We start from the raw sequence: 15441 nt of genomic DNA, 5'->3' as shown, positions 1-15441 counted from the left end.
TGACCGTCAGAAATGGAGAGAAATTCAACCGCATCCAGGAACTACACAGGGGCGGAAAAACTATCTTCAAATAAGACGTGTCCTGAAAAGGACGTTCAATGCCAGCTGTGTATTGCTCTTATAGAGAAATAAACTCTTTTAGGAAAACATTCTCTTCTAAAAGCACTGTCGAAGCACCCAGAAAGACGCTGATATGCGCCATAGATCCAACAGCATACGCTCATAGAGATGAAGTGAACAGTCCTGTGAATAGCAGCTCGCTGATCACACAACTGGTCAGATCCAAAGAAAATTTCTGAATGGACTGAGGCATTTCCCTCCCTTTGTACCCGTATGTCTGGGGGGGAAATGCAAATTCTCTCTGCCAATTTCTCATTGGCCTTTTGTCAAGTTCAGAGATGTGTGAGGCTCTCAAGAGCTTCTTCGACACAACGTCGAAGTGAGCGACAGACGGGGAACCTGATTTCAGTCATCAGTCATAAAATGAACAAAATATTTTGGCCTTTATTTAATTCTGCATTATCACATTTTGTACTTTTGAATCATTTTAACCATGCTTTTATTTTACTAAAACTAATAATTAGTTTGATGATGTATAGTTGTTTCAGCTGAGGTCCTGTCAGCACATGTTGTGCATTGTGTTTGCATTTGAATATGCAAATATTGAGACTTGTGCAAGCTTATGGGGAATGTTAATAGTTGCTTTTGGTAATTAATAGAGTTTATTGTTGTGTTTACAGTTCTGTTTAGTGTTATTTATGCAGTTTTATGTTAAATTGTTGGGCTATATATAAAGCCACTATCATGGAGAATAGTGTTCTATCTAATTAAGTGTGACACAATTATGATCTTTTTCATGATCTTGCATTAATTAAGATGGGATTGCATGATATGAGCGTGAAGCAATCATCTGTGTTCCGCAACTGCTTTCGGGTCTTTGGATAATGTATAACATGCAAGTGAGGGCAGCCAGTGTACTTTCTGGTGCCCTCCTAAGGTAAGATGGTGCCCACCTAGGGAATTGATGCCCTACGCAGACTGCAAAGTCTGCTTATAGGGAGCGGCGGTACTGTTCATATGTATAAATGTTTTCCATCTGAAAGGACTAAATTTAAATGAAACAAATGACAATAAAATGCAAAGTAATCGCTTCAGTTATCAAAATACTTTTTGAATGTATCTGTATTCTAAATACCAATTATTTAAATTGTAACTGTAGTGGAATACAGTTACTTATATTTTGTGTTTATTCCGTTACTCCCCAAACATGACTGTATATATGAATGCAGGTAAATTAACTTCATAGAATAATTTACCTTCATATAAAAAAAGTTATTTTTAATGTCTAGTAGCACCTGAATGTAGGCTATACAGTGAGAATGTTCAGTACTGTACTGTAATTTGCTGTGATACTTTGGAATCTGCAAGCCTTGGTGCCTCAGTTGACTGCTCAAAATGTATTAAGCATGTCGAGTAATGGCTTGGACGTAGTAATTACACTTGTTAATACACATTGTACACATTCTGTTCCAAACTCTATTCTTCAGACTCTGCACATTCTCATACTATTTTCACAGTCTCAAAAAAGAATCTGTGCACTTAGAAAGGAGGGGAATTGTATGTCCCTTTATTCAGCACTACATCACTTCCTACTAATATTTATAACATAGGACCAGAGGGCACTCAATTCAACTGGGGTCCTACCTCTTTGGTTAAAATGACTGATATAATACTGCCATTGGTCCCATAAGACTTTATAACCTACCAGCACAAGATACAGCACAAAAACACAAATGTATGATTAATACATGTCATGGTGTGGTATATTATGTTGGATGAAATCCCTTTAACATAGATATGAAAATGCATTGAACATTTTTAGACACAGAGATATTCAGATTAAAAGAGCCTTTTTTATTGATGTGGTAGATGAGACAGCATAGGATGATCGTAGATATCTTTTAAGATTTGTGATTGTAAAGTCAATTTAAAGGAATTATGTATATATACAGTACTGTGGAAAAGTTTTAGGCATTTGGGAAAAATGTTGCACAGTTAAAATAATTAAATAAAAAGTTTACATTTATCACTTAATGTCATACAAAGTCTGCAAAGTGTATACACACACACACACACACACACACACACACACACACACACACACACACACACACACACACACACAGACACATATATATATACACAGTACATTAATGTTCTATTTTCTTTCACCAGGATCCACTTAAAATGTTAATCAATTCAGGAACAGCCAAAACATTATTTTTCCTCCATTTTTCCACCCACTCTCTGACCCTGAGAATTAAACAGGACTTTTTCTTATACTGTACCAACAAAGCTTCCATAAAAACGGTCTTCACAAGTTAAATAGGTAACAGTGCTTAATGCAATTGCTCTTTCCCCACAACATGGTCCAAAAAGGACAATTTTTTTTAAATAATTACTAAAAAATTACCATACTCGCTAGTCACTGAAAATGCTGTACTTGGTCTAACTAGGAAAAGATGTAGCTGTGAATATTTATTATTACCAGTTTTTACATAACATACTGAGCATCTTCCCTCCCCTACAAGGTTACACAGCAGGTATAGGCCTTATGCAACTGAAAACACACATTATTTACTCATATCCGGTAATATTGAAGATACAGCCAAGACTATGCACCATAGCTGCATTGTGAATAGGGTTGGGAACCGAGAATCGGTTCTTGTAAAGAAGATGTTTCATTTCTTTTTTTAAATACCGGAATCATATGATCTTAGTGACTTTCGGTTCCGCTAACTGTTCTCCAGCATGCAATTTTCCACCGATGTGGCTGGAACATCGTACTCAAATACTCTGACAGTGTTTCCAGCAGCGCATCTCTACAGCAGTGCTGCCCCTACTGCCTCTACTGTATAAAAATAATTCTACCATTGTATTTAATTCCCAATTGAACGAGTCTTGAGTCTTTTACAGCGCAAAACATATGCGCTTCTGGTACAGTTCGATTCCTGAAATAATTATTAAAAGGAGTTGGATCTTTTGAATCAAAAGCACAAAATATATGGTGCTTCCAGTATATTCCGATCCTGAAAGAACCATTCTAATAAGCTGGTTCTTTTGAATCTACATTGCGAAAAATACAGCGCTTCCATTATAGACCTTCTTCATGCTAGCGCCATCTAGGGATAGACTTACATCTAGTCAGTGGCACAAACAGTATAAAGCTGTAAAAAGCTCATAGATCACATCTGATTTTGCACAACTTATGCTGTCTGATTTTTTTATGTCTACTGAGTATTCTTGAAAATATGTTTTTTTTTCAATGTTTTGTCTGCAAAACTATCCAAAATCAATTTAAACTGCAGTACAACCCATTGAAGAGACTGTATGTCTATCTCTCACAGCCTCGTTGTCATTCCCGCCAAAAATCAAAGATGGCGCTGCTGTGAATAAGGTCTAAGTACAAGCAATCTTATACTGATGAGCAAGTTATGAATGTCCACCTTGAAATTACATAAGAACTGTTGAAGCCTCACAAGCCTGAAAAATAACGTTAGGCTACAAAACACAGTCTAAACTCTCTCTTAAATTGTTACTATTTATTTAATGATGACCTGTGGCACTTAAATCAAGCAGTGCAGATACTGACTGGTTATTCATATGACAATGTATAACTAGAAAAGGAAAGTTTGTCAGTGCAATCTTTAGGTTGGCTTGAAAAAGCCTAGTCTGAAAGTTTATTGACAGATAGAATGCTTACCTAGGCATTGCTTGCATGTTGCTAGCATGTTTTAAGAAGGCTCCTTGCTACCCTGTGCCAATTGAAATAAATCAGAAGTCTCTACAATTTTCTAGTGCACAGATATATGTTTTCTTACTTGGTTGCTAGGGTAACCCCATCTAGTTGCTAGGCAGTTACCAAGGTGATCCTCAAAAGGATCCTTACTTCTCTGAGTAAAATGAACCAAACCGGAAGTCTCTACGATGTTCTGTTGCAGAGATATGTGATTTGCTTCTTGGTTGCTAAGGTGCACTAAATGGTTGCTAGGGTGTGTTTAAGAATTATCCAGCATGCTGATAATTCTGTCTGAGTTAAATAAGCCAAACTTGAAGTCCCTACAATGTTGTGGTGCAGAGATGTTTTTCTATACATTTGATAAGGTAAGTCCATCTGTTTTCTGGGCAGTTGCCAGGGTGATACTGAAAAGGCTGCTTGCTGAACTGAGTGTAATGAGTCAAACCTGCAGACTCTTTGGCATTCTGATCAGGAGATATCCATCTAAGCCATTTTGAATGGAAGAAAATGGGTTTTGGTTGCAAGGGTGCACTAAATTGTTGCTAGGTTGTATACAGTTGCCATGGTGTTAAAGTGATGGAGTGAAAGAAAGAGAGTGGAGTGATGTGATGTGAAGACAGAAAATAATGTGCTGGTGTGATCGATAGAAAGTAGGAGTGGACCTCTAAAGCAGGGGTCTTCAACCATTTTTGTACCACGGACTGGTTTAAAAAAAGAAAATTATATCTAGAATGTTATGAATAGCTGGACCTGTATGCAATTCCAAATCGCGCAATGTGAAATATTGGCCTACAGCCAATGAGAGAGCAAGAAACAGGCCACGGGAAGTTTCAGTGGGAGGAGTCCTGATGTTCCTGCAACAGAACATCAACTAGCATTGCTGCTGTATCAAGAAAGTATCATAGAGAAGAACCGATGTTTTCTGAAATCGTGCCTTTTATGTGAATTTGGAGAGTGCCTCATAATGGGCAAAGGGTGTCTATCAGTGCTGCACAGACATTTTTCCCAGAATGATCTCGCGACACGATAGCAACTCTTCCACGTTCCGGTACTGGGTCATAACCCAGGTGTTGGGGACCTCTGCTCTAAAGGAGTTATTACAGGAAAATGTACACACTTTGAATGGGAGTCCATATCAAATCAGTCCTGTTCGGAAGTCCAATACGGGAATACTGTAATTCCAGTCAGTTAGAAATGATAAAGCATACAACTTTAGACCAGCCTGAAGGTCATTTGCGAATTTGGTGGTGAATGAATACAAATAATAATAATAATACAAATTTTGAATAGTAGACCAGTAGGTTGGCTCTATCAAGATAACCTAATTAAAGATACACAAGTTTTATTATAATAAGTGGATTTTTATAAAATAATACATTAATTAACTAAATATGCCATGTGTTATTTCGTTTACATTTAGATTTATTTATTTAAAATAGAGTAAGGATCAATTATTGGACAGTATTTATGTCTCTAAAAAGTCTGCAAACACACCTTTTACAAGAACTATATTAAATGTATTTCTGATTTGTTGTATCTGCTCTTTACAAATCTGAAATGATCTCATTATTTGGTAACAGACAGCAGAGGGTAGTAAATGCAATAAGAATTACATTTCTCATGTCTAAATAATTCTTAAAAAAAGTACAACAAGAATTACTGGAATCATTTCTGGAACCATTAAGGAACCTGAATCGTTAAAAGGAATCAGAACCTGAATTGTAAAATTCCTTACAATTCCTAATCCTAATTTTGAAGGTTTTAGTTTGAAATTAAGTCTGAAAAATTACCTTTTATTTACATTCCTTCTAAAAATGGTTTGGTTCCCCCTTAGCCTCTAGCCTCCATTTTTAGAAGGGATGTGTTAGTGTAGGTGACAAACAGGCTTGACTTCACATAATACGAGCAGGTGTAACAAGCAGCCTCCCCATTCTTTGACTAGCCACAGAGTCCCTGTCAGCCCTTCTTACCAGTCTTTGCTCTTCTTTTGTTTATTTGAAAGGCAGATGAATGTTCTGTTAGAAAAACACAGGAGTTGTGTAATATGGCTTGAAATTGTTTATCTGCCAGGATGACCACCTGAGATTTTATCTCAGATGTTTATTGGAGTTGTTTAACACAGGTGCATGAAGTCCCTCAGGCTGTAGTTCAGAAGGAGATTCAACAGTGATATGTATTTCTTTAATCACACCTTATTAAATACCTCAACAGTGTTACAAATTATTTGAATCCATATAAATGGATTAGTCAGCATTGATATTAATGTTCTTTCACATTAATGTTGGCATGAATGATCTTTAAGAATTTAGCTAATGTATCTTTTTTTTTTTTTTGCTTCAATGAACCCCATGGATGGCTAGCACACCCACTTTGAAGCTGACGCCCAGATGTCCAACATGCTTGCCCGAGCCGCCGTTAGTGTGGGGCTGAACTGGAACCCTCCGTCCTCCCCACAGCCGCACCGCCCCCAGTTCCTTTCTTCCCAGAATTGCATGGTGAGCTGATGAGTTCGTGGAGGACACCCTTCTCCACCCGTCACCGTGCCTCTCACTCATCCGCTCTCACTACCCTCGACGCCGGAGTGGCCCACGGGTACACGGCGGTCCCCTAGGTGTACAGAGCAGTTGCGATCCACCTGTGCCCCGAGAACGCCGCCACCTGGCGGGGTCGCCCTGTGCTCCCCTCCAAGGCCTGTAGGATGATGTCTCACTGACCTCCAAAGCCTACAGTGCCACCTGATAGGCCGCTTCCGCCAAGCATTCCATGGCCCTCCTGCAAGTCCACCAGGCCAAGGCTCTTAAAGATCTGCACTTGGGTAGTCCTGATCCCGACGTGCTGCAGGAACTGTGCTCAGTGACCGACCTTGCCCTCAAGGCCACGAAGGTCACAGTGCGGTCACTTGGGCAGGCGATCGCCACACTCGTAGTTCAGGAACAACATCTGTGGCTGAACATGTTCGAGATGCGTAAAGTGGACAAAACACGCTTCCTCGACGCACCTGTCTCCGGCCTTTTCGGTGACACCGTCGAGGACTTCGCCCCGCAGTTTTCAGCGGTGAAAAAGCAGATGGAGGCCATATCTCATATCATGCCCCGCCGCACCTCCAGCGTGGGCCGTGCCCCATCTGCCCGCTGAAGACGTCCTCCTGCGGCACCTAAGAAACTCACAGCTCCACCTCAACCCGGGCCCAGCTCTTAGCCTCAGTGTTGAGCACCCCACAATAGGTGCACGCCCCCCGTCTCACGAACCCCTTTGAGGACCCGGAAGGCTCCCAAGCGTTCCTGAGATGGACGACCCAGGGACCAAGATGTTTGCTCCAGAGCTGGTAAGCAGACCACTCCGTCCCCTGGTGGAGGGCCAGGGGAGAATTTTCAGTTAAGTTTACTTACTTTTCCGCACCCCCTTCGGGCTGCGTTACCCACATTCTCAATTAAAGAGCAATTCCTTTTGTCTCTGGGTCACCTGGCCCGCAAATACCATTCTCACGGCACACTGCCGCCATACCTCAACAGTCCTGGCACATTGGACGCAGACCTCTCGCCTCCAGCCCCACGACTGTTGTCCCCCGGCCGGCCGGTTCTGACGAGTCTAGAGGATGCCTCTGCAGGACCTCCTCCTCAGTCACAAACCTGCCCCCCGCCGGGTGTGCAGAGGTAGGTAAGTGCTTCAAGTCTTCTCTCAGAACCAGAGCCTCAGGACGCGTTTTTGCCTCCCGATGTCGCATTACCTACTACACCCCACTGCAAAGCCCTGCCAGGTACATCAAAAATAATCATCCACTAGCGCGGAGCTTGGACGTGTGGCTCTCGCTTCCCAATCCGTCGCGCTGGCTTGCCAGGACCATTCGACTAGGTTATGCAATTCAGTTTGGCAACCTCAGCGATGGTCACACTGCTCGGGTTGATGCATATGAGACCACTTCAGCACTGGCCTCAGACTCGAGTCAATAGATGACATAGCACCACGGCACACACCACATTCTCGTCATGCAGGCTTGTTGCCATCTGTTCAGCCCCTGGTCAGACCTAACGTCCATAATGACCTAACGGCAGGAGTTCCCCTAGGCCGGGTATCCAGACATGTTGTGGTCATGACAGATGCCTCCCAGCTTGGGTTGGGCGCCGTTTGCAATGGGCACACAGTCACTGTACCTTGGACCGGCCCGTGACTGCGTTGACACATCAACTGCCTCAAGTTGTTGGTGGTACTACCTGTCCTGAGGAGGCTATTGCCATTGATCCGGGGCAAGCATGTGTTGGTCCAAACAGACAACACAGCAAAGATTGTGTACATGAACTGCCAACACGGCTTACACTCTCGTCGAATGTCACAAATCGCCTGACGTGTTCTCCTCTGGATTCAGCGGGGGCTCACGGTCACTCATGACAGGGCCCCCTTAATGAGGTGCCTGTTGACCTGAAGTGGCATCTGTTCACTATGTGGTGTCCTTCCAGATGCGAAGACTCCCAGAGATGCGCAGTTGGACCAGTGCTTTCCTTTCTGCAGCTGTCCCCCTCCACCTTGAATGTGTATGTAGCCGCTATATCGGCACATCACAGTGCAGTAGAAGGTAAGTATTTGGGGAAGTATGACTTGATCCTTGGGTTCCTGAGAGGTGCGAGGGGGTTAAACCCCCCCAGGCTGTGCCTCGTTCCCTCATGGGACCAGTCCTTGGTCCTTCTGGGCCTTCTGGGTCAGCTGAGTTAAAGGCGCTCTTCTTCAAGACCGCCCTCCTGACGGCACTCACCTACATCAAGAGGGTAGGGTACCAGCAGGCGTTCTCTGTCAGCAAACCGTTTCTGGAGTTCGGTCCGGCTTACTCTAATGCCATCCTGAGACCCTGACCAGGCTATGTGTTCAAGGTTCCAACAACCTCTTTTAGGGATCAGGTGGTGAAACTGCAAGCTCTGCCGCAGGAGGAGGCAGATCCAGCCTTGGCGTTGCTGTGACCGGTGCGTGCTCTTCGCATCTACTTGGATTGCACGCAGAGCTTTAAAACCTCCGAGCAGCTCTTGTCTGCTTGGGTGGACAGTGGAAAGGAAGCGCTGTATCCAAACAGAGGATCGCTCACTGCAGGACACATCTATTATACCCGTATGTCCTAGGGAGTGGCATGCAAATTCCACATGCCAATTCTCATTGGCCTTTTCTCAAAGATCAGAGATGTCTGGGCTCCCAAGAGTGAACCCCTAGTGTCAACTCATTGACAAAACGTCTCGTTCCCTCCATCAGGGAACGGAGGTTACATCATTAAACATGACGTTTCTTAGCATGAGAGTCTCCTTGACAGCTGTATCTAACACTTGACCCTTCTGTTGTTTTTTGTCAAGTTATAAGCCTTTAAGTGTGGCTGTGCCACTAAAACAGGAAATCTTTAAAAACACCCTCAGGGCTTAAAGGGTTAAACATTTTTAATGATGACTGTAAAATATTGCATTGACACTGTTTCTGTACTTAACAGAGGTCTCTTTTTGTTAGTCATTAATCTAGCATGTGTACATTTTTCTGACAGTGTTTCATTTGTGATGGACCAGTGAGAGCATTGTAGGGTAAAAAATGACAACATGGCTGTAGAACTATTTCTGTATTCAATGCATTTTTCACAGTCATCCAATCTCATGGAAGATTTATTCACTGAAATTTTTATTTTTTTTTCAAAACAGCACAGCCTAAAAACCATTTAGCAGATTCTTTTCAAATTTGAGCGCTCATAAAATAAGATTTCTTGAATCAGTCCTTGGCTGTTTCATTTTTAATGCCTTTCAGGTTAATGAGAATGAAAGATGATTTTTTTTTTTTTTCGGCATGAAAGACACGTTTTTTTTATGATTGAATAAACATATGTCAAATGGAGGGGCAAAAAAAAATATGGAATGAGAGAATGGATGCTGGATGAAAGAAACTGGCAAATGATTATCACCACTATTTGAGGTAATAAAGGTGTTTTTGCCAACCCTTATGAGAAAGAATGAATCCATGTGGCTTGCATTAAAAGCTGGTTATTGATGTGCTTTGATTACACCTCGAAGTTAAGGCCCAATGTTCCATCTGCAAAGCGTTATGTTACATTACTCTTGTCAAAGGAGCATGTCTCAACACAGAGGGGGATCTTACAATATGTTTTCCAATATGGTGTGATGAGTGAAGTGTCATCTGTAAATTGTTCGACATCAAATCTGCCTTATTGATTTCTGTCTGTTGTTCTGAAAATCTTGTACTGTCTGGCTCCTGCAGTAGAGGAGGATTATTACTTTTTCATCAGCTCATTTCATCTTTATTTATCCTCCAAATGCATTGCCAGCTGCTCAGTGTGATAGGTAATATGCCCTGGTCGCGTCGATCATATGAAGCAAATAAAGTCCTGATGCCCGTCTCAGCCATGAACGAGACAAGCTGTAAATGTGGCAACCTTTCTTGGAGCTTGGTGCTCTTAGCAACTTGACACCTGTCATGGAAGTCCTTACATCTGTTTCACTTCTGAGCAAAGCAAATTATTAACACTGTATGTAAAGCTGTTAACAATTAAAAATGATCACAGTAATTAATAATATATTTCACTGCTCTTACACTGTTATTTCTCACTCAAACACACATGCACACACATACACAATGTCTCTCTCTTCATTTTTCCCTGTAAGAATGACCACATTAACTGCAAAACAATTACTTGAGCTTGCTCTATGCACATACAATTGTGTTTATATGTAAAGGATTGTTGTGTTGCTCTTATATTTGAAGCCATACTTTTAAAGGAATACTTTCCCCAAAACTAAAAATGTTCTCATCACCTACAAGATATTCTTCTAAAAAGTTATTTTCAATAGGTTACCAAGTAATATCAAGAACAATTATTATTATTATTATTATTATTATTATTTTATTTTTCCTAGACAGTATAATCACTCAACACAATATAACTAGTGGAAGTCTCTATATTTTCTTCTAAGTTTCCACCCCTACTTTAGTGGAGAAAGGTTGGAGAAGATGTATTGAGAGGGTATGGTGGAGAAACATATTTTTACATACTGATTATCATATGCATCACTTGGGGAGTGAGCAAACCTCCTGGTGTGCCAGCAGCTTGACTGAAAAAAAAAAAGCCTTCATCCCAGGAAGCACCATATGACTTCTGCAAAAAAGAAGAAGAAAATAAAAAAAGAAGATGATTCACATGCAGTCTTTGTGGGGCAAGTTTTGCTACCAAATGGACCAGAAATGTTAAAAAAGGGGTTTAATGGACTTTGGAGGAATATAAATCTCTTAAGAGTCCTCCGCCACATTCCAGTAAATGCAGCATGAGTGAGGATCCAGAAAGCCGGCAATGACAATGGTTTGATGTCTCTTACTCCTAAGTCTGCACCAGACTGATCTCAAGTCAAATATAAAATGGTAGGTTTACTTTGCTTTAGCTAAAATCAGTCTTGGCTTACCAAAATTTGAAAACACTGCCTCCAGTGGACAAAGTGGTAAGTGTTAATGGGTGTATGAGCACGTGTGAGCTCCATTTTCTGGGTGTTATGTCCATGGAGGTGTGCCTAATTTTTTCAGCCGTATAGGCTACTAGAGTAAAGTGGAGTGCATATTTTAAAACCAATCCAAACCTCAAACCTAAACCTAACCATTAATAGAGTCAAATTTAATATTATGGAATAATGCAACCTCGAATTGCACTCATCACTGATTATGTGAACACAATTACTTCTTGGTTTCAACGGCTAATCTGAAACCAGGTATCCCAAGCTTTTGATGCAACACACAAGGTAAACATGCTGGAGCTGATGCAAAAATGTCTGATAGGAGTTGGCACTTGTCAGTGAGTCAGCATAATTTGCCCGATCCTTGGGTACTGGAACTCCCGGAAACAACATGCAGACTTTCCATGTGATCAAGTTTGTCCACACACATGCCAACAGGAAAAGTGACAAGTGAGAGAAGAATCACACCGAGTGCTAACTACAGTATAGCTGATGTGTGGATTGTTGGTCCAAATGGGCCTTAATATTAAGAACATATTACCAAAAGAGAAAGTGTATTTTAATTTCATTCCATTCATTTCTTCAATTTGCTGTTTTTTTTTCTCTCTCAGACATTAAACTCAAAGACATATTTTGCGTCATCTTTATCAAAAGGCTGTAATATGAAAATTGTTTACAAAATTAAAACAATAAAAAATGCAGCCATACAAAGAGTTTAGATTACTATACTTTTATTAGTACCATCTGAAATTAATTTATACATAACTATGCCATTAAAAAGGTCTTTCTCTAACAAAGTTTCATTTTCATTCACTGGTTAATAAAAGTCCTGCTACAGGATTGTGTCTGAGTATTGATATTTTTCACCTACAATGTATCAGGAATTTAAATATTAACCATTCTAAGTTTAGATTTGTAAATCTCTAAAACTGTACAGATGTAAAAGCACTTATGTTTTAGATTCTGTGAATATGCTTGCATTGTACATTTTGTTGTCTATCCAAATTTACAAAAATCTACAGTATATGTAAACCTCTAATATTTCTAATATATGTGAATACTAATGCCAAAGGGAAACTGGCTCCCCAGCTGAGTCTGATTTCTCTAAATGTTTTTTTTTTTTAAATAATATCATATGGATATTTGGGTTCCTTGCCACAGTCGACTTTGGCTTGCTCATTGGAGGCCTAATTTTTAAGGCATGATTTTCCTAAGGCATGACATTACAGCATCATTATCTGTAAAGCTGCTTTGAAATTGTGTATTGCGAAAAGTGCTATACAAATGAAAATGACTTGACTTGGAGATCACCTCGACTGAACATTGCTGCAATCAGTGTGCTGACTTTTTGTCATGAGTTCAATCATAATTAAAGCACTGAAAAAAATTATTGGGTCTCAGATTTGAGTTTTTGTATGTTTGTGTAGTTTTATAATTAAATTAAGGTAATTAGTAATGTGATTACATTTTCCATGAAGTAATGAGTAAAGTAATCTGATTCTGATAACACTTCTAAAGAAGTAATTAGTCATTGATAGAGAATTATTTTTTTTGTGTAACTTAAAATATACCAGTGAAAGAATAAAAGTTCTAAATGGAAATGTTGATATAAAATATATCCCTTTTATGTCTATAAAGTTTCAGATCACAGTTTATAAACCACAATACCTATTGTGTTTTTTTCTTTTTTTTTTACAATACCCCATTAATGAAATAGATTTATTCACTGCCTATAGTCCAGAACTCTCAAAGATAGTTTCCCCTTCAATCCATGCAGAAAATCATCTCATCAGACTTACCGGAAAGTGTCTTTGTCTCTGTGTTGAAGTTTTTCCATTACAGTGAATAAGGCTGGCACCTTAAAAACAAAGAAATGTGTTTCTATTAGATAACATAAAGGTATAACACACTGATTCTATGGTAAACATATAGATTATATAAGGCAGCATCAATGCTTCTAAGGTTGAACTGTATAGTCCTGCATACTACATACATTTCCACTCCAACGTCAGTAATGCGGCAATAAAGAGTCTACTCTCTTCTAGTCTATTCTTTTCTATTCTATTCTTAAGGATGTTTACTGTAATAATATTACATTTGTTTATAAAAAATGACATCATAAATTATTAAATCAATCACAAGAACTGATAAGTTGCAATGTTATATTGGTAATTTTAAAGTTGCTATAGACACATGCAGTCTGCTTATGGATGCTTTCCTCATAGTTGCTAAGTATGCTTTAGACCTTTAGGATTATATTGATCCTCTGTGAAACAGTAAATTAAACAGTGAAGTCGTATGGCTCAGTGATATGAACTAAATCATGTGAAGGCTCTCCATGCACTATTCATCTTTCTCTTCTCTCTTTCGTTCTCACATTGAAAACTAATCTACTGCGACTCAAGGATTGTAACTGGACAGTGTTTCCCCCTCTGTTTACTTAATCCATTTGTGTTGAGGGCCTTTATATGTTATTGTCCTTGGTTCAGATCACTTTTCAATTGTTAGATGGAAACACAGACCTCTTAATTTTAAACATAGATATTGATAAATGACTCTACAAGTCTCTCTAAGACCTTTATCCACTGAAACTATTATAAAGTCAAAGGCTGTTTGTGTTCTGGGAAAAGGCATCATTAAACAAGTGAGCAATTCTTTCAAAACAAAAGCGAGAGAGAATCACATTTTTGTCTCTGTGGCTCTAATACCAGTTCAGATGTCATGTATGCTTCCATTTAAAAATTAAATCAGGAAATCTCACGAGATAACATAGGTAAAGCACAGTAAATGGGTGCTTCTTTAGCTTTTTTTTAACCTTTGTTTTGTTTTATTGTTTTTGTTTTTCTCACAAATGTTGGCCAAATGGAGTATTATGGTTGCACATACTGACACACAAATTGCTGGAGGTTATCTTCACAGGTATAAAATGTTTGCAAGCATGTGAGTATTGGCATTGAGTTACTATAGCAACTCTCCGGCCAGATGTTCCCAAGATAACTGTAAAAGCACCTGCCTGTGTGTAAAGAAGATTTCTGACAGCAAGGCTCACATAACACCTTGATAAAAATTTAGAATTTTTTTGTAATGAAAAATGGTTGTATTTTACACACGTTTTATTGAGAATGACTTTACTTTTTGATGTTTGGGGTCCCAGAGACCCCAATGATGTACAGGTAAAAATAATAACACACATTTCAAAATGAACCTCTTTTTTCCTTTTAAATTATTTTGAAATGCTCCTCAGACCAAATAGAGACAATTGGAAGGGATTACATTTTCAACAATCAGAGAATCTTAATAATAATAATAATAATAATAATAATAATAATAATAATGTATATCCCAAAATACAAATAATGTAATACTTTCCCAGAGTTTACCTCCAATTATCTCTGTCTTGCACATAACTGTATTTATTGATAAATCCCAATCCTTAATGAAAACATTTTTTACTTGTTGAAATCCTTTTGTTAAATTTTACTTATCATACATTTGAATGGCCTGTATATGAAACCATTGAATAATTGGCAGAAGGTCATATTAAAGTTCATGATAAAACTTTTCATATTGATGATTTACAAGTTTTGGATTCAATACACAAGTTACATTTTAAAACTTCCACAGATGGCTTTAAATTATTAGATGAATTTGGCAATGGCATAAAAGCATTTCTCATTACTGTTGCCAAAATGAATAGCAAGTCCTTTTTCCTTGTTTCAAAATTTGTGAACTCACAGATTTTCTTTCCAAACTAAGCAGATCTGAACTACATCCAGTAAGATCAACTGTAGGTCTACTAAGCAGATCCACTAAGCCGATCTGAAATACAAAGGAGCATGATGGGCCAAAGGCTTTATCTTTCTCTGCTACACATTTATTCCAGCTGACTTCATGTCTTCTTTCAGCTTCCAGAAGCAAAGTGTACCTGCTATATTGCATCAAATAATTTATTTCAGGCTGACCTTTCTTCAGTGCTATTCACCTTCCTCTGATAAGACATGAAGGTTCCTTAAAATGTCCTAAAGAAGTCACTTTTGCAGCATCAGAGGCACAGTGCAACCAGGACACTGTATGATCCCTGTGCTGTGTTTTGAAAGAGGGAAGGCCATAGATGTAAACATCCAGATACAGTTTCTCTGCTCTCTGAGTGCAATAGCTTATCTTAGT

This window comes from Xyrauchen texanus, chromosome 7, assembly GCF_025860055.1.
Source record: "Xyrauchen texanus isolate HMW12.3.18 chromosome 7, RBS_HiC_50CHRs, whole genome shotgun sequence".
Lineage (NCBI taxonomy): Eukaryota > Metazoa > Chordata > Actinopteri > Cypriniformes > Catostomidae > Xyrauchen > Xyrauchen texanus.
Note: the sequence above shows the minus strand (reverse complement) of the source record.